The 18,793-nt window shown below is 38.9% G+C and overlaps 1 protein-coding gene across 2 annotated transcripts in view; it reads right to left on the bottom strand.

The window, feature by feature from the left end:
* Npffr2 (neuropeptide FF receptor 2) overlaps window positions 1-18,793 on the bottom strand; it is a 160,643-nt gene that overhangs the window by 75,109 nt on the left and 66,741 nt on the right. Inside the window, exon 1 of one of the 2 annotated variants that reach the window (XM_052735340.1) lies at window positions 2,525-2,704. The exons of the other annotated variant lie outside the window; for it this stretch is intronic. The gene's annotated coding sequence lies outside the window, so the exon portion shown is untranslated. Of the gene's footprint in view, window positions 1-2,524; window positions 2,705-18,793 lie in introns of those variants that run through there. 2 annotated transcript variants of the gene reach the window in all.

Here is an 18,793-nt window from a genome sequence, read left to right as displayed (position 1 = left end):
AGAAGAAACACAAAGCCAAATGAAGGGTTAAAAGCCCAGAGACCGAGCAGTAGCCAAGAGCTAAGACTACCTTATCTTACCACTAGCTGCTGTCCTTCCCCTGAGAGAGAGACCTTTGCTGTGGGATGGTCTGTATGTCAAATGTGTTGCTGATTGGTCAATGAATAAATCACTGATTGGTCAGTGGCCAGGCAGGAAGTATAGGCGGGACTAACAGAGAGGAGAATTGAGAGAACAGGAAGCTGGGTGAGGAGACACTGCCAGCCGCCATCAGGACAAGGAAGATGTAAAGTACCGGTAAGCCACAAGCCACGTGGCAAGGTATAGATTAATAGAAATGGATTAATTTAAGCTGTAAGAACAGTTAGGAAGAAGCCTGCCACAGCCATACAGTTTGAAACCAATATAAGTCTCTGTGTTTACTTGGTCGGGTCTGAGCGGTTGTGGGACTGGCAGGTGGCAGAGATTTAACCTGACTGTGGGCCAGGCAGGAAAACTCTAGCTACAGACCTTCTTCCTGTGTCCTGTCTTTTTAATTGCCTTTGTGTTCTGCCTTCTCATTGGCTATAAACCTAACCACATGCCTTCCTCATCACTGTCTGTCTATACAGACCTCCAGGTCTCTATGGTTGGTACGGAGATTAAAGGCGTGTGTCACCATGCTGGCTGTGTCCTTGAACACACAAGATTCTGCCTGCCATGTGATCGGATTAAGAGCGTGTGCTACCACTACCAGACTTCTGCTTAATGGCTCGCTCTTAGGTCTGATCCCCAGGCAACTTTATTAACAAACAAATAAAATCACATTTCAGCACAAATAAAATATCACCATACACAGGTCCACACCACATGAGGTCCCAGCGCTGAGAGAAGTGGACACATCTCTAATCCAGAATCTATCTCCAACTGATAACCACTTGCAATTGAAAAATTAGCTCCCTCCAATTAGAGTCTTACCCAGGTTACAACCTACTCTTAAGGGCAGCCTTCATGTCCAGCAATAGATGGCCAACACAAGACAAATTCAATGGCATTCTTGGGTATTCTTTGTCTCATAATCTTTTGTCAGGATTTTTATTTGTTTGTTTGTTTTGTTTTTGTGTAACTACAGCTTCTCTGACTTCCAGTTTTGTTTTTAAGGGGTGTACAAACATGTGTGTCTCTGCATCTATATGTGTTTCTTGTGCTTTTTCTTTGGCTCTTTTTCTTCTGTTCGGTTGCTTTGTCCTAGTTCCCAGTTTGTTTGATGCCTGTTTGTTTTCTAAGGAGGGACAGAAAGGATGTGGATTCGGGGAGGTGGGGAGGATCTGGGAAAAGTTGGGGGAGAGAAAGCCCATAATCAGAAGAAATTGCATGAAACAAATCTATTATTTAAAAAAACTAGAAAAGAAACTCATACAAAAAAAATTTTAAAAATCTTTTTTTTCAAAAGAGAGAAATTAAGGTAATGAAGAAACAAAGTTAGCTTGAACAATTTGCACTAAGATGGATAGCCACAGAGCTTGCCCTCTAAACTCTTCAGAGGGATGTAGAGCAACCACAAACTTCTAAGGCCTGTCTGTTTGGGAAAAGAAAAACAAAGTCCCATTTTCCTAGGCCCAACAAACAAGTCTATTAGACTGGACAATGAATGAACATTGTGTTCCGATGGCCATTGTGGACCCGCACACTCAGAGGTTAGTTCTGGTTATGAATGAACATTGTATTTCAATGACCATCATGTACCTGCACACTTGGATGTTAGTTCTGGTTATGAACTTGCCACCTCTGGACCATTTGTCTTATTAATGTATCTGCTATCGTATTTAAAAAATGGAGTGACATTTTACACGGACCCCTGCTGAGGTTAGGTTTCCCCTCAAGGAAAGAATATCTTTAGAATACTTTAATGCCATCAGTAGTCTACTATGACAAACAATGTTGCTTTATAAAAATATGGTTACTGTCCAACCATGAGTGTATCAATTGACACAGAGTGGGGCATTACGTATTTGAGGGGGAGTAGTTAATTGGCTTAAAGAAAAAAATTCACTTACACAAAATTAAATATAAGAGTGCTAGGAGTGTAGAAGATTGGAAAAATCCTCTTTGACCTATTTTGCTAATGGATGCACTCATTATAATGCTTTAGGTATGATTATACTCCATGAAAGTGTCTGTTCACTAAGCATGACACAGAACTCTGGAGAGACTCAGCGTGCCACCCACCAGCTGCCTGAATGTTCTTTTGTTATAGGCAGAACTCAGGGCTCAAGCACTTTAAGGGCCGGTCTCTGGCAGCTTTTGTTTGGCAGCTTGGAAATGGCATCTAGGCAGACAAGCCAGATAGGCCGACAGGAGCCACAGCAAGGAGGAGCTCCCTCTAGGGCGCCATCCCTTCTGCGGCTTCTCCTACTAGGACCCTTTGTCCTACAAGTGGTACACTCTGCACCAGCCTTGGCTCTCAGGATCCCGAGCCCAGGCAGCAGCCACCATTATAGCTCAGCCCAGAACCTGAGCCCTGTGGTGCTGCAAACCTACTGACCTTTTAGACCTTCTGGAGACTGGGACCTGCAGTTTCTTTTCTCTGGCTCCATTACAGACTTCTATCCTTCTTCAGCGTCCGCTCTCCATCCTCACTTGTCCTGTTTTCCTTTCTGCCCTTCTGTTTCATTCCTTTCTTGCCCCAGATGCTCTTCTCTTGCTTCTTCAGCTGTTTTGCAGCTGGCCGCTCTGCTGCTTTCGCAGTCCTGCAGCTTGACTGCCTCGGGGGCGGGGGGGGGGGGGGGGGGGGGGGGGGGGGCTGCTGCCACTGCCATTGTATCCCCTCTGCTGGCACCACAGCCACAACTTCCTGTTATTTCTTTCTTTGGATTACAAACTCAGCCATAACTACTAAAAGTAAGGGAAAACACTGGAGAGAAACTTTGGCTGGGCTGATATTGGAACATCACAGGAGAGTGTCCACCAGCAACTGACTGGTGAGCCTGAACCATTTGCTCATGTAATTCAAGTATTTGAACTAATCACAGCCACTGATTTTGACCAAGGACAATCTTGCCATTTAGAACTGATAACAGCAGGTCCTCTTCTAGACCACCAGAGGGAAGTCCCCCTCAGCCAAAGAGGAAATGGTTGTTAGAATCCTCTAAATTTCACTGAGGTTTGTAATAGCAAAAAGTCTAGTAGAAACTGTTTTAAACATCCCTGACTGGATCTGGAGCCAGGGTAATTAGCTATAGTTCCTTACACAGTCATCTCAAAGCATCATGGAGTATTCAAGTCACTCAATACTGGCATAAGCATTGTGCAGATGGCTGTAATCCCTTTGTTCAAGGCAGGCAGAGCAGCAAACTTGAGACTCAAATCACCCCATCCACAACAGTTTTTCCTTATTGCAGGAAAATGATCATCAGAAGAAAATCAACATGGCTACCAAATTAACAACTAAAAATACACAAAATGGCAGTCTTTAACAAAGAATCTAATGATGCTGTCTATATAAAGCATGCATAGATACATAATACACACACATAATATATATATATACATAAACAGAGAGAGAGACAGAGAGAGAGTATTCTGCTAAATATCTATGAACCAACCCAAATACGAAAGTTTTTTTTTTCCTTCCTGGAAAGATGTAATGACAGCAGAGGGGTCAAGTACTGGTCACCTAAGCCCTACTTTCAGAATAAATTTCAAATATCAGCTTAAACCAGGAATGGTTTTGTTACTTTGAAATGTGTCATGGCTTAAAGCAAATGAGTGTGCATCTGTGAATCAAAGAAAAAGGATGCACTTTACTGTGGTGGCCACAAAAGCAAAGACCTAACACCCTTGGCTGAGAGTAGGGGCAAGGTCCATGTGGCTGCAGAATGTTCTGATTTGCATGAGAGCCGTGAAGGGCAAAGCAGAAAGGATGCTGTAAAACTGCTCCCTGCCTCTTCAACATTAGCTGTAAGCAAGACTGATAAGTAGTTCCAAATCTCTTCCCAACAGAAAACAATCTTTTTTACTGCACAGAGTAATGACTTTCCCTCCCCTGGAGCCCCCATTTCTAAAGAGCATGCAATCACACAGACTAAAGACATTAAATGCTCTAGCTAGAAGATATTTTGTTTTGTAACTCTGTAAGGACTCTTCGGTCACTTTAGATGTCTCAGCCCTCCTGCATGTTGCTTTCAGTTTAGTTTATCAAAAAGAGGCCAGAGAGCAAAAACAAATGGTTGAATGCTGTAAGAAAAATCGGAAGTGGAGATGTTAATCCCAACCCTTTCCATCTGCGTGGAGTATGTGTTACTTTGACATGGTTTCACTTTGGCAGGTTGAATTTTGATTTCACTCGTAAGATGGGGTCTAATCTGTATTTCTAGAGGCAGGAAGAAAAACCCTATAAATGGACAGAGGAGATTAGGGTGAGCAAGGATGAGGGCTGGAAAACCTGGGAATGAAAACCCATGTGAGCATGGGAGGGAGTGACGTTACCTCCAAGAATGAGTAATGCAGAGTCTTGACAAATAGTATTAGCTCAGAATGGTATACAAGACCGTCGTCCAAACAAATGCAAGGGGATGTGAAGAGGAAGTGGATAGAAAAATAAATACGGAGACAAAGATTGACATCTGTGAGTTCAGCAGGGCTACCAAACTATTAGCTAATATAATAAAGGCCAAAAGGTTTGAGAAAAGGGCTCTGGGGGTAGAGAGGACAGTGGACAACAGATTCATGGGCAACAAAATTGGCACTGGCAGAGCCACATAATTCATCGAGGTATCTATCAGTCATTCAGGTGTACAGCAGTTAAAGCATCATCCTTTGAATTTAGGCCATAGTCTGGACTAATGTTTCTATGATCCTTTTAGTCATACAGGAAGCCTGAAGATGTAGAGAGAGGCAGGGTGCTTAGTTATTTCTTACTTTGTCTCCATTTGTATTGAAAGTACTGCAATATGGATATAACATTGCTCCCTCATTCCCAGCCTTGTGTTCGGGTTATTCTCTTTAGTTATCAGGTTGTACATCAGGTACCATGTTTCAGTATAGGATGGCAGAGGGGAAGTAAAGCATGTTTTAACAGCTGTGATTTTCTGTGACAATGACCATCTGCAAGAGATCTCAGTCTTTTGACTATCGGTTGATATTTGTCCAATTGTCTTTATCAGTCCCATCTCCTTCTTAGGTTTGTATGCTCTGTTGACTTTGTTCTCAATGTTTGGTTTAATCCCCTGCTTTAAAGTGAGACTACTTAACTGTGAGCACATTTGCTGATGACAATGGATAATGTGTTCATGACCACAGATTGTCCAGAAAAGGGGCCTGAACTATGCTGCCATTCTCTTCCAAAAACCACACTGCCAAAATGCTCAGGGCAATCTTGTCAGGCTGAAATGCCTTTTTTTTTTTTTCTTTTGGCAATTTCTGAGTGATCATACCTCTGTCTTTGTGTCATATGGGTCTGATGAACTGCCATTGGGACAGCACTAATCACCAAGGCCATGTTGTCCCATCCCCTCTAGACTAGTTTATACAAGTCCTGACAAGGACGTGGAATGAAAGCAAGGCACACACCTTGGTTGTATGGCTTACACTGTGATAATTCTTCATACTTGTCACTTGTATGAAGTCTGTTGGAAAATGGATGAAACTGACTTTCTCGTGTTGAAAATGAGAATGGGTCAAGTTGAAATTTGGTTTCATGATCATCAATCACTGCATTCAGAGACAAGTTGATTATCTGTCAAGGAAAAACCAGTGACCAGAGAGGTCCAGGAGACTTTCCATGGAGGTATACCATTTCCTCTGTCTGTCACGAGATGAGGGAGAAGTGACTTGGAGACTTCAAATCTCAGCCTGAAATTTGAAATAATGTTGTCATAAGGATAGAAATCTCACCAGGAAGAAAATAATTGTAGACAGGTTTTTCTTTGGGCTGCTAGCTCATAAAAAATGACATGGACACTTTTTATTAATTATGAAAGCTTGGCCTTAGCTTAGGCTTGTTCCTAACTAGTTCTTGTAACTTAAATTAACCTATATCTTTATTTATTTATTTTCATTTTACATACCAACCACAGTTCCCCCTCCCTTCCCTACTCCCCTTCTCACCCCCCTCTCCCCCACCCCACCCCCATCCAATCCTCATAGGGTGTAAGGCTTCCCTTGGGGAGTCAACACAGGTTGGCATACCAAGTTGGGGTAGGACCAAACCCCTCACCCCTGCATCAAGGCTGAGCAAGGCATCACACCATAGGGGAATGGGCTCTAAAAAGTCAGTTCATGTACCCAGCAGGATAAGTCCTGGTCCCACTGCCAGGGGCCCTACAAACAGATCAAGCCACACAATTGTCACTCTCATTCAGAGGGCCTAGTTCAGTCCCATGCAGGCTCCCCAGCTGTCAGTCCAGAGTCCCTGAGCTCCCACTAACTCTGGTTAGCTGTCTCTGTTTACCTATATCTTTTAATCTGCATTCTTTTATATGGCTTGGTTACCTTTATCCTGTATTGCCCATCCTGCTTCCTCAACGTCTGGCTGGCGAATCTGCTTTTCTTCTTCCCAGAGTCCTCTGTCCCCAGAAGTCCTGTCTAACCTCTTCCTGCCTAGCTATTTGTCATTCATCTCTTTAATAAACCAATCAGAAGGCACCTTGACAAAGACACATCTTCACATAGTGTACATCAAAACCCAGCTGTGAGTGCCAGGCTAGCTGCTAAGCAGATTTTCTAGCATTGATACAATGATTTCTCCATGGGCATGGATTTTCTATCCAAGCCGTACATAGATTTACTTGGAGGAGAGACAGTGGTGGACAGGGACCACACCTCATTGGGCTGTTTACTTGTGCATAGTTTTTGCTTTCTATGTAAACCTTACCCTTACATTAGAACCCAGAAGATGGACATAAGGAAAGATGTCATTGGATTTCTTTGCCCCTCTTGCCCATGTGGCCACACTGAGTAAATCTCCCTTTTCTGATTTTCATATTTTAAAAAAAAGTGAGGCATTAACTTTGTATCTCTATTGTGCTTAATTGTGAATTATAGAACTTATTATTAATGAAATACAAGTATCCTTTTAATTTTGGTTCTAATCTAAGATGACACTTGTTCTGAGCATTCATTCTATTTTTCATCTATAAAATACTGCTTTGAAAGAAGAAACAATTGTATGGAAATTAATTTAAGAAAAATATATTAAGATACAGCATCTTGAAGGTTTAAAACTATTCTTGAACTTTCTGGTTCCCTTTATCATCTTTTGAAATAACATAAAATATGGAAGAAACAAAATGCATGATTTCCTATGTTTGAAATTTAGTATACGTGTAGAATTTTTTTTGCATGTGTGTGGGTGGCTCCATGGTATTTGTGTCTACATGTATGTGTGTGTACTTGTTCTTGCACGTGTGTGTGTGGAGTGAGAGGTGACATTGGGTATCTTCTACTGTGTTCTACCTTGTTTTTATTTTATACATTTTATTTATTCATTTGTTTGTTTGTTTATTTAGTGTGTAGGGGTATGGGGGTACATACATGCACAAGCCATGATGCACATGTGAAGGTCATAGGACATCTGTGAGAGCCAGTTCTCTCCTTCCTTCATGTGCGTTCTAGGGATCGATCTCAGATCATCAGTCTTTATGGCAAGCTCCTTCACCTGCTGAGCCGCCTCCCTGGATCTCCATCTTGTTTTCAACTGGCTTGATCTTGTGCAGGCAACCACAGTGGATGTGTGCATTAACCATGTCATGTCTAGAAGGAAGCCTTTCAACAGCTCTCCTCTTCATTTGCTAGCTCTTATGTTCCTTCTTCCTGCTTATGTGAGATGTTCCCTGAGTCTTAGATAGAGGGAAGTCACTATAGATAATCCATCCACTTCTGAAAACTCATCACACTTGTTCTGAACACTTTGACCAGTTATGAGTCTAAATAGCCACATCCCCGTTGTAAAAAGAAACTCCTCTACTTAAATCAGATATGTATAGCTTATTAAAAACTGAGCAACTAAGAAACAACTATAGATTTCAACACAATCACATTTCCCAAAAAAAATATGAGTTGGGTTTAAAAAATAGTGTAGCAGTTAAAAAGATATCATAGACTTCAAGTGTAGTTCAGTGATAGAGTGCTTAGTTAGCATGCATAAGGCCCTGGGCTCAGTTCTCAGAACTTCAGATAAATGAATAAATAATAAATAGGTAAGATTATACTGTGATGGAAAAATAGACTCAAGAATCACACTTAGTGTAGGAACTTATGCCACCAGTTTGGTCCTCTTTCCTGAAACCAAGATTTATATCTACTGGCATTTTATAGTTGAAAACATGTCTTCATTTAAGCATCTCTAGAAAGGCCCACAAAGACACACTCATAGGTATGCCTTCTAGATGAGTCCAAATCCTCAAGTGGACAGTGATTAGCCTTTGTAATAAGAGATAAAGGAGACTCTGTCCCCAGTGAGCTCCATCCTTAATGTTGCAACAGGCAGCAGAAACATTTCACTCAATAGGGAAATGGCCAATAGGAGTCACACACAAGACCTGGTCCCTGGGCCCAACTGCCAAGACATCTGAAAGTCAACAAAACAGATGCTCCGTTTCAGCTTGTTTGTTCTGGCCATTGTTTGTTTGTTTGTTTGAGAGAAAAAGGAAGATTCAGACGTATTTTTTCCTCTAAATGTTAAATTTTTTAATACAAATTAACCTCTTGATGAGAGATTTCCCTGTATCAAACATAATTTCACAGGGTGAGGACTGTGACATCTGCTAAGGCTGAAGAGAGAAAATGTTCTCATGTGTTCCCAAGTCGTTCTCCCAAGCATGTACTTAAAATCACCAACTGTAAATGCAAACAGAACTATCATCATGGTGCCAACAGAGACAAGGTGAAAAGGGGTAGTTATGTAAATAATTCAGTGTGGAATCATTATTGTACTTACAGTACTCAAACTAAAAGTGGCAGAAGATAAGTAGATATTGCAGGAACTAAATATATTTAATTGTGTGTTCTCTCCCATCTGTCATTCAGAAATATATCGGCGTGTCACATTAAGTAGCCCCACTTGTCACAAAGGTAGATAATAATGATATCATAGGGCAATTACCATGGTAACTAAGTTTCTCTTTGTCTTTGGATTTTATCCATGTGGCTCGGCCATTTGTAGAACAAGACTTCTACTTAAATAAAGATGGAGAGTTCAGTTATCATGCCAACCTCTTTTGAAAATATATTTACTAGTGAAATATATTCTTTTTTTAATCATTTTTTAGTCAGCTTGAAAATAAACAAACCTGGTTATAATCTGCAATTATTTAGCATCAGACAATTTCACCATTTCACTATCAGCTGTAAACACTATGTTTAAGTAGTTTATTTCTATACAATAATCTATTTTATATGCACATGTAAACTTACATTGATATTTATCTAAGTAATAGGCCATGTAAAGAATTATTTTGACATCTAAAATAAAACATGAATTAATCTAATATATACTAAATAAATATATACTATATATTTATATAGTATATATTTGTATATTTAAAGTGTGTGTGTGTGTGTGTGTGTGTGTGTGTGTGTGTGTGTGTGTGTGTGTGTTTCCTGTCATTCCTTAGGCTTAGATACCTATTTGATAAGACAGGACTTGAAGGGCTTCATGTAGCCTAGCCAGGGACCAGGTCTTGTGTGTGACTCCTATTGGCCATTTCCCTATTGAGTGAAATGTTTCTGCTGCCTGTTTTATATGCACATGTAAACTTACATTTATATTTATCTAAGTAATAGGCCTTGCAAAGAATTATTTGACATCTAAAATAAAACATGAATTAATCTAATATATACTAAGTATATATATATATATATATATATATATATAGAGAGAGAGAGAGAGAGAGAGAGAGAGAGATTTTACTGGGATAAATATATGCATATATATAAGTACTAGCAAACAGTTGATTAAAGTATTCCAATAATGTATGATTTTACACCTGTTCCTTGAAGTTTTATGAGAATGAATGACGTGAGTTTTCAAGTGAAAGCATTTTTCTTTACAACAATTCTTGTGATGAGAATATTTAGGTAAAAAATTAGTTCTGATTAATATGATGGGGAAGTAGCATAAAATTAATTAGAAGTAATTAATAATCTCTCATCTTAATCTAGAATGTTGCCAAATTTACCACCTAGAAACATAAACTGAAAGAATTTACTTCTGCAAATATTCACTACGTGGTCTGTCTTTTGTCATCTATAGTGACAGATGTTAAGTTAGCTTCATCTATTATAACACAGTTAGTAAATACAATCACAGATTTCTGCAACATCATTTCTTTATCCAGACTCACTTCAACTACAACTATAGCCCATTAATTTGCCCTGTGTCTGACCAATGAACATTTTCAGGGGTCCCTTCTCATCATCCTATGTCTACTACATTGTCTACTACCCTATGTCTACCATCAAACACGCACTTGAAAATTCTCAGTTAGGGCTGGGAAGATGGCACAGTCAATAACTCAAATTCCAGGCCCAGATCTCACGCAAAAGAGCCTAGGCATAGGGCTGGAGAGATGGCTCAGTGGCTAAGAGCACTGGCTGCTCTTCCAAAAAACTAGGGTCTGATTCCCAGCAACTACATGGTGACTCATAAATACGACTATAGTCTCAGGGGATCGGACACCCTCTGCTGGCCTCTGCCAGCGCTACATCCACTTGGTACACAGACATCTATGCATGCAAAACATCCACACACATCCAAGTAAAGTGGAAAAACAAGTGTCCTGTGTTTGTAATCCCTGAACTGGGCAGGCAGAGACAGGCAGACGGGATACTGGGCCAACAGTCTAGGCTACATGAAGCCCTTCAAGCCCTGTCTTATCAAGTAGGTATCTAAGCCTAAGGAATGACAGGACACACACACACACACACACACACACACACACACACACACACACACACACACACACACTTTAACATGTTTGTTTTTAATTTTTAAAAAAATTTATTTATTTTATTTCATGTACTTGAGTGTTTTGCCAGCGTGTATGTATGTATGTACCATATGTATGCCTGGTGCCCACAGAGGTCAGGAGAGGGCATTGGATTCCCTAGAATTAGAGTTAGAAATGATTATACACCACCATGGGGTGCTGGGAATCAAAACCAGGTCTTCTGTAAGAGCAACAAGTGCTCTTAACCACTGATCCATCTCTCTAGCCCAAAGCTTATTTAAAAAGATAGAACAAATATGGGTTGTTACTGTGTGACAACATTCTTTCAATACAGCAGTTTTGTAGAGCATCCTTGAATGTAATTAATAGTAAAATCCTCTGGCCTCAGAAACACAAGTGAGATAAATACCTCTTGAAGCTTGAAAACTGTCTGCTTTATTGTAAGATGACAGTTCTAATACACTTGCTGACACTTTAATCGTTCCTTTGGGCACAGAACATGTTGAACATTTTAAAATACTTTCGCTTCCTAGCCCATAAACAAATAAAAACTATTACATTTCCCAGGGCGACCTTTTACTTCAGAAGTTTTATGAACTTCCCTCTCTTTCTCCTCAGAGCCAAGAGCATTGAAATGGCTCGTGTTTTATAATTCATAACATGGGAGAAATCACTGAATAAAGACATTTAGTGTGATTATTTATTCATTCAGCAAATATATATTAAGATGTCAATATTGATTCATGTTGAAAATCAATACAAAGACCTTTTTCTCTGGAAGCTCAAAAATTATAAGGAAAAGAACTGCACCATTAGTGAGTTCAGAATTGGAGATCTGAGATGATGTGGCTGTTGTGAGAACTCTGTTGTCAGGGAAAGCAGGGAGGTCATCAACGCAAGTGATGGCTGCCCCTGGTAACTGATAAGACATCAAAAACTGTGGAGAAAACAAACAAGCAAACACCTCTTTCAAAGATGAAGCTGTGTCCCCAAAGGCATGATGTGGCAAGGGATGAACTTAAACAAGACTTAACCACGAACACACTGAAGGCCATTTGATGATATTAGGTTGCAAATACAACTGTTCTGTTATGTAAAAGGCAAAGCATGAACATAAATGGGCAAGTCTATTTTTAGAGATAGAAATTATGGAAGGGCTATAAGTGCTGCCATGACAGCTACAGACCTGTGCTCACAGCTGGGAGCTGTTGCACCATCAACAGAAACATCAGGCATACACCTGCATGGGGCAGACGGCCCACCTATACCAAACTCCTGCAAGAAGTCCAGGGATTACAAGACCACAAGACAAGACAGTAGCTCCAATCCCATTCATTTTGAATAAAAAGTCAGTGTCTTGTGAGAAAGAAGATTACACAGAGAAAGATAAGAAAGGAGTGGGGGGAGAGAGAGAGAGAGAGAGAGAGAGAGAGAGAGAGAGAGAGAGAGAAAGTATTGTGTAGTTGGCATTTTCTTTGGGCTGCCAACTACCTCCCAAATAAAGACACAGAGACTTATTATTAAATATGAACGTCTAGCCTTAGCTTAGGCTTGTCACACTAGATCTTTTACTTAATTTAACCTGTTTCTATTTATCTACATTTTGCCTTCGGACTTTTTGCCTTTCATTCTGTATGTCCTACTTTTCTGCCTCCATGTCTGTCTGTCTGGCCCCTGGTGTCTCCCTGGCATCTCTTTTTTTTTCTTCCCTTGAGCCTAAATTCCTCCTCCTAGTTACTCTTCCTGCCCAGAAGTCCCACCAATGCCTCCCCACTCAGTATTGGCCATTCATCTTTTTATTAGACCGATCAGGTACCTTAGACAGGCAAGGTAAAACAGCAACACATCTTTACATATTTAAACAAATGCAACATATCCTTACATAGTTAAACAAATATTATGCAACATAAATAAATGCAACACATCTTTACATGCTAAACAAATGCAACATTTCTTTGCATAGTTAAACAAATATTCCATGAGAGGTGGGGGGGGGGCTTGCTTTTCTGTTTTTCCATTTTCTTAAAACATTTCAGAATGCCTTTTTATATCTATACTCATTGAATGCACCTAACAATGTTCTTGTCTCTCTTTTTTTTTTATTGTGAGTGCCTACTGCTTATAAGCATTTTCGAAAACCCTAAGGTAAGAAAGTAAAAAAAAAAAAAAAAAACCATAAAATATCCTTCCAGGCATGATTTACCTTCACAAAGAACAGAGAGGTCTAATATTCGAATGGCATGTAGAGGCAAAGCAAGGAAAGGGATAATAGGGGACAGAGATGCAAGTGACGAATTCCTTACTGAAACTGAGTTGCTACTGAATCACTCAGGCTTTTAGGAGAAGGTATTTGCTTAATGATGTTCCTTCAAAGATTTCTCATATTCTCTTTAGCATTTTTTTCAGATTTCCTCCTTTCATGGGGATTACTTTCATCAGCTATTTAGAGGTATATGAAAAAGAAACTATTGGGATATATTAAATTATATATGGGAGTTGATTTTTTTTTCTGGCCATGGTGTCTTTCCTTTGCCAGTCAGCAGAGGGCTCTGTCTATCTTAGTTAATCATCTACCCAAGCCAATGCCTTCACCTTCTTCTTGGTGCCATGATGTGCTGTACTTGGGAAAACCACTATGGGGAGGGGCCCATATGCAAGAGCCCCTCAACTGCAGACATCATTTCTGACCACAACTTATTGTTTTAAAGTTCCTCACACATGACTAAGCTAGCTGGAAGAGGAGTGGGAATTGAAATATGCTCTGAAGTGAGAACCAAAATTATTTGGTAAACAGTTCTTATGAGCACCAAGGTTTACACTTTGGCTCCCACCAAGAAAAGAAGTAGAGGAGATAAAAAAGCAACAGTTGAGTTCTTAACAACTTAGCATTAGGGGCTGGAGGGATGGCTCAGTGGGTAAGAGCACTGGCCGTTCTTCCAGAGGACCTGGGTTCAATTCCCCAGAGGACCTGGGTTCAATTCCCAGCACCCACATGGCAGCTCACAACTGTCTGTAACTCCAGTTCCAGGGGGTCTGACACCTGTACACCAATGCACATAAAATAAAGTTAAATAAAAATTTAAAAAAAAAAAACAGCATTAACTGTTTTGGTCTTCAAATACTTTTTAAAAGGAATCCGTGCATGTCATTAAAAGAACAAGACAGCATTATTTTATCAACCAATAGTCCACGTTATAATGATAGAGATATAAATATATTTATATTTGTTTATGTGCTATTCAAAATTATTTTTATGCTAAACACTTTGGTTTCACTAAAATATAAGCAAAGTTAAACATAAAAAGAGATAAAAAAATTCATAGTATAGCCAAATCTTCATCTTTTCCTGAATACTCCATTTTTCTTTCTTCATCATCCTAACATGTCAATTTAGATCACTGAGAGCCAATCAAATAGAACACACCATGAAGCATCAATTCAAAGGTAGCCAATGGTCAAGGAACATCATAAAGACTCACTTTCAGTCAAAATTATCTGTTCTTAGTTGAAAAAAATTTAAAGAAATATATTTTTCTCTATATCCAGTGAGCAGGAAAAATTTATAATTAAAATTTTACAGATGAACCCAGGAGAAACATTAAGCCTCATAAATGCAATTAATTCATTATAAAATTGAAAACAACAACTAAAAAGAAATTGACATGCTATTTTATATTTCAGTAGAAGTTGATGTTAGCCACTAAATGCTGCTTAATGAGAAAACATTTTAATAGACATAGTAAAATACAGGTTTATAAGTTTGTCTTTTAATTACCCACTGAAATATGAACAGCAACAGAAGACATACAAATTCCCACTAGACTGTCTTAGTCCTTTATTAGTTGCTAAATAAGTGAATGTACCAGTCAGAATAGGTTAATAAGCTATCTATGAGGTCAACCTTTGAGGGCAGCTTTGGGGACTTTCACTGACCAAAAAGCATGTCCCGAGAGACATGTGATGTAGCTTTTGAGACAATTTGTATTATGAAATACAAAAGCATAATTCCTTAACTGATAGCAAATAATAATCCCTTTGGATATTTTAAGAATATACAAATGCATCTTTCTGATGATCCCTTAATTTGATATAACTTTTTCCTTGACATTATTTTCCCCATGACCTGGAAGATGAGACTCAGTACTAGGAGCTTGCTTCATTCATTGCTTAATATCCTGGGTTTGATCCCCATCATACACACACACACACACACACACACACACACACACACACACACACAAAGCCACAATAAAATCTATAAATCCAGCTCCCAGGACTTAAGTCATATACCAGAAATTGTTCCCAAACATGGCAGTAGTTAATGATCTCACAGACAAATAGAAGCATAGATGTTTATTGTTATGGAACAATCTGTCGGGATGAATTACTTTCTATGCTTTACCGCATGGATTGCAATGACTGTTCTTGCTATCAGATTAAATGTCTGGATTCTTTTTAAAAGGTAATTTTTCCAAGAGACAATGGTGGTCATTCAATACATTCTATTGCTTTTTATATAAACACCATGAGAAATGAAATGAGTCTATAGATGTTTAAGAAAGGCAATCAGGCTCCACCATCAAATTCCAGGTATATTTGTGCAAAATACTCAAAAGCAAGCATTACCTAATTCTGTCACATTTGGGCCCGTAATTGTCTTCTTCTGCCCTTTGGTCTAGGGTCTTCTACTGGTTAGTCTCATTCCTAAGTAAAAGACCATTATACACGACAGTCATTCTGGGGTATAAACATGGAGGCCCAGAGCCAGAAAATAACCACGCCACTGAGGAACAGCTTTCACTCTTGTGTTGGGCATCTCCTTGAGACCTCAACTCAGCTGTAGAAAATTACAGACTATACCTTTGTCCTGTAGTACCTCTAATGAATAAGTATGTCAGAACAAAAATGGAGTCCTGCAAAGGGAATTTTGAGTGCTTATGAGAACACTCCAAGAAAACAAGACAAGAGTCTTGTGACTCCAGTTTCTTCAAAATCATGGAATTGTTCTTGGAATGTATTTCTGTGCCCCTGTAAGCTGTAGCACATAGGAGTGAGTTTACTTCAGACTATTCATTACATCTGGCTGTTGTTATTTGTTTCTATGCCTCTGAGGAAAAACATGATTTTTCCAAGTGCAACGTCCTTGTGATTATATATAGTTTGAACTCATGAGAACTTTACTCATGTGACTTTTCTTAAACCTCAGAGTATAAGCTGTCTATTACTCTGAATAAAGTTGGCTATTGTGTGAGACTTTAATCTACCTTATTTTTAGGCTCTACTCTCCCAGGTTCCACCACCTTTAGAGAGGTAGACAGAAATGAAAATAAGAAACTAGATTAGTTACTCTGAGTAAGGCTCAGTGGCCAAACTGAATTTCTACCCAACCTTAGCCTTATTTGAGGAAGCGATGGCAGAAGACCAGAAGTTCCTCCTCATTGGACTAAAGCCCATTTGATCAATAAATAAATGTGGCTGCCAATGTAACAACCACACAGCCATAACTTCATTACTATTTTATCTGCATGCTAAATGGCACACCCTCCACTTTCAAGACATTTGAAAGTTTAAAGCAATGACTGGAAATACCATAAAAAAGGCAAAGGAAAACAACACCCTAATTCACAGAAAGCTTAGAAGCATTCTTTAAAACAATTCATGGTATTTCCTCCCCATTACTGTCTTAACCCACCCCCAGCCCCTCATTTATTTTTATTCTGTATCAATCTCTGGCCCCAAAGGTGGAAAAGTTCCTCTCTTACTTCCCCAACTCTTGGCCAACACCAAAAGTCTCCTTCAATGCTCAAGATAGATGTACATATAACAGATAAATTAGCTAAGATTAAGAAGTTCCCTTTCAACATAGCTTTCCAAATCATTAGCCAAAACTGTTGAAGACAAAGCCAATAAAGTCAGTCACAAGATTGGCTCCAGTCTCTTAAGTTTCTTTCATTGTTTGTATTTATATGTGTATGTGAGGTATGTGTAAAGAGAGATAAATGAGGAAGAAAGGTTTTAGCTTCATTGTGGGACTCTATTTTTCACTGTTGTTTAGAGTTGAATGGATTTCCCTACTTTCAGTCTCCATAATTTTGAACAGACTCTCTATCTCTATCTAAGCTCAGAAGTTACTTAAGAAGGAAAATACCCAACTGGCTTCAGTGTCTGAATATTAAGACAAAATATACACTATAGATATTATTGTGATTATCATAAGTACTTGAATAATTTCACCTACATATTCTTAATAAAAGTTGTGAATGCTCTTATTAATAGGCAAAAATGCCTTTGGTGGCTTTCGATGAGAATAATATGCATTTTTGCCTTTTGTGCATATTTACCTTGAATCAAGAGCACCACTCAAGAGTCTCAAGTCTGTTCCCACCTCCAACACACTTTCCTTTCCACCCCCACCACATAAATACATGCCATTTTCTTTTGGATAAAATGCATTAAGATAAAATAAAAAGGCAATATGCCAACAGCATAAAATAAATATTTATCCAGAAAACATGAAAAAATCTATAATGACCATACATTTCTCTGAGAATCTAGAAACTACCATGGATAGACCTGCTCCAGTACCATTTGCTGATTAAAGCATCCCTCTTCCTCTAGAGACCACAGAGATCTCAGGTTGGACCAAGAACTGTAAGGCTGGGAGATTTGTTTCTCTAAATTGATTTTAATTCTACAATAGGTGATTTCCACTGTATATTGTGTGGTTGTAGAGTTTGAATGGTCTTTCAAATCCATCTCTGGCAAGTCAGTGTGCTTATGAAAACTTTGTGTTTTGCCTCCTTCATTATAATAATTTAAAGCTACATTTAATAAGCCAATACTCCTATGACTTATAAAGACATTTTTATGGAACACTGAAGCAAGTGTGTGGAAAGATTGCTACTTCACTGGCCAGCATGAGGAACCACTCCAGGGAGACCAGACCTTCAACTCAAAAGTAATAGAGAATTTCTGAAGAAATGCTGTTACCCATTATGAAAGTCCATTACTAGTATCACTCTATTGTTTTTACTAACACGTACCATGTTTTTTTCAGTTTCCTTCATCTAGTTTCTCAAAATTCAATTGATTTTACTTCAACTCACTGCTCTGTTGAGTGCTGCAGGGGTCAGAATTTCTCAGCAACTAAGCTATCGATTAGGTTAGATCGAAGCTTCCCTTGCTGTATTCCAGAGCTACCTCTGGCATGAGTGTAATTATCTGCGATGATTCTTGCAACTTAACCATAATTAGAAGATTCAGAAATTAAAATGACATAGGTTTTGTACAGTTTAGAATCTGTTATTCTGCACAGCTCTCTAATTCCATTACTAATTTAAAAATAATAGAATCAGAAGACAATTCAATCCCTGAACACGTAATTACTGAGGACTTGTATTGAGCACATCACTAGGTCTGTGACTACAAAAATGAGTGAAGCCCCTATTTATGCCTTGGATGACTTGTGATCTCCCCAGAAGGGATTAATTAAGAAGGACAATGTAACTATCAAGTGCCTTATGATGCAAATTATATTTGAAAGCACATAAATAACCTGATATTCATTTTTGAATTCCTGCAGTGAAAAGACAAAGGGTCATTTACAGGACCACAAAAAAAAAATTAGATTTCTTAGAATTACTGTTTTAAGCATAATATTTAAATGAATACTTGGGGTAACATTGCAAGACTGAGATCATCATTTTTGATAGGTGAGAAAACTTCTTTTCTCAAGAGGACAAATGAGCACACTAAGACTCAGAGGATTGAGGAGCATGCAGAAGATTGCAAACTAGATTGAGAATCCAACTGAAAGCATGACAATAAATTAGGTTAAATTTCTGTGTTTTTCTTATCCCAAATTC

The sequence above is a fragment of the Peromyscus californicus genome, unplaced genomic scaffold, assembly GCF_007827085.1.
Source record: "Peromyscus californicus insignis strain IS unplaced genomic scaffold, ASM782708v3 Scaffold_13__1_contigs__length_99412109, whole genome shotgun sequence".
NCBI classification, from domain to species: domain Eukaryota; kingdom Metazoa; phylum Chordata; class Mammalia; order Rodentia; family Cricetidae; genus Peromyscus; species Peromyscus californicus.
The sequence above is the reverse complement of the archived record's forward strand: the minus strand, read 5'-3'. Positions and strand labels throughout refer to the sequence as shown.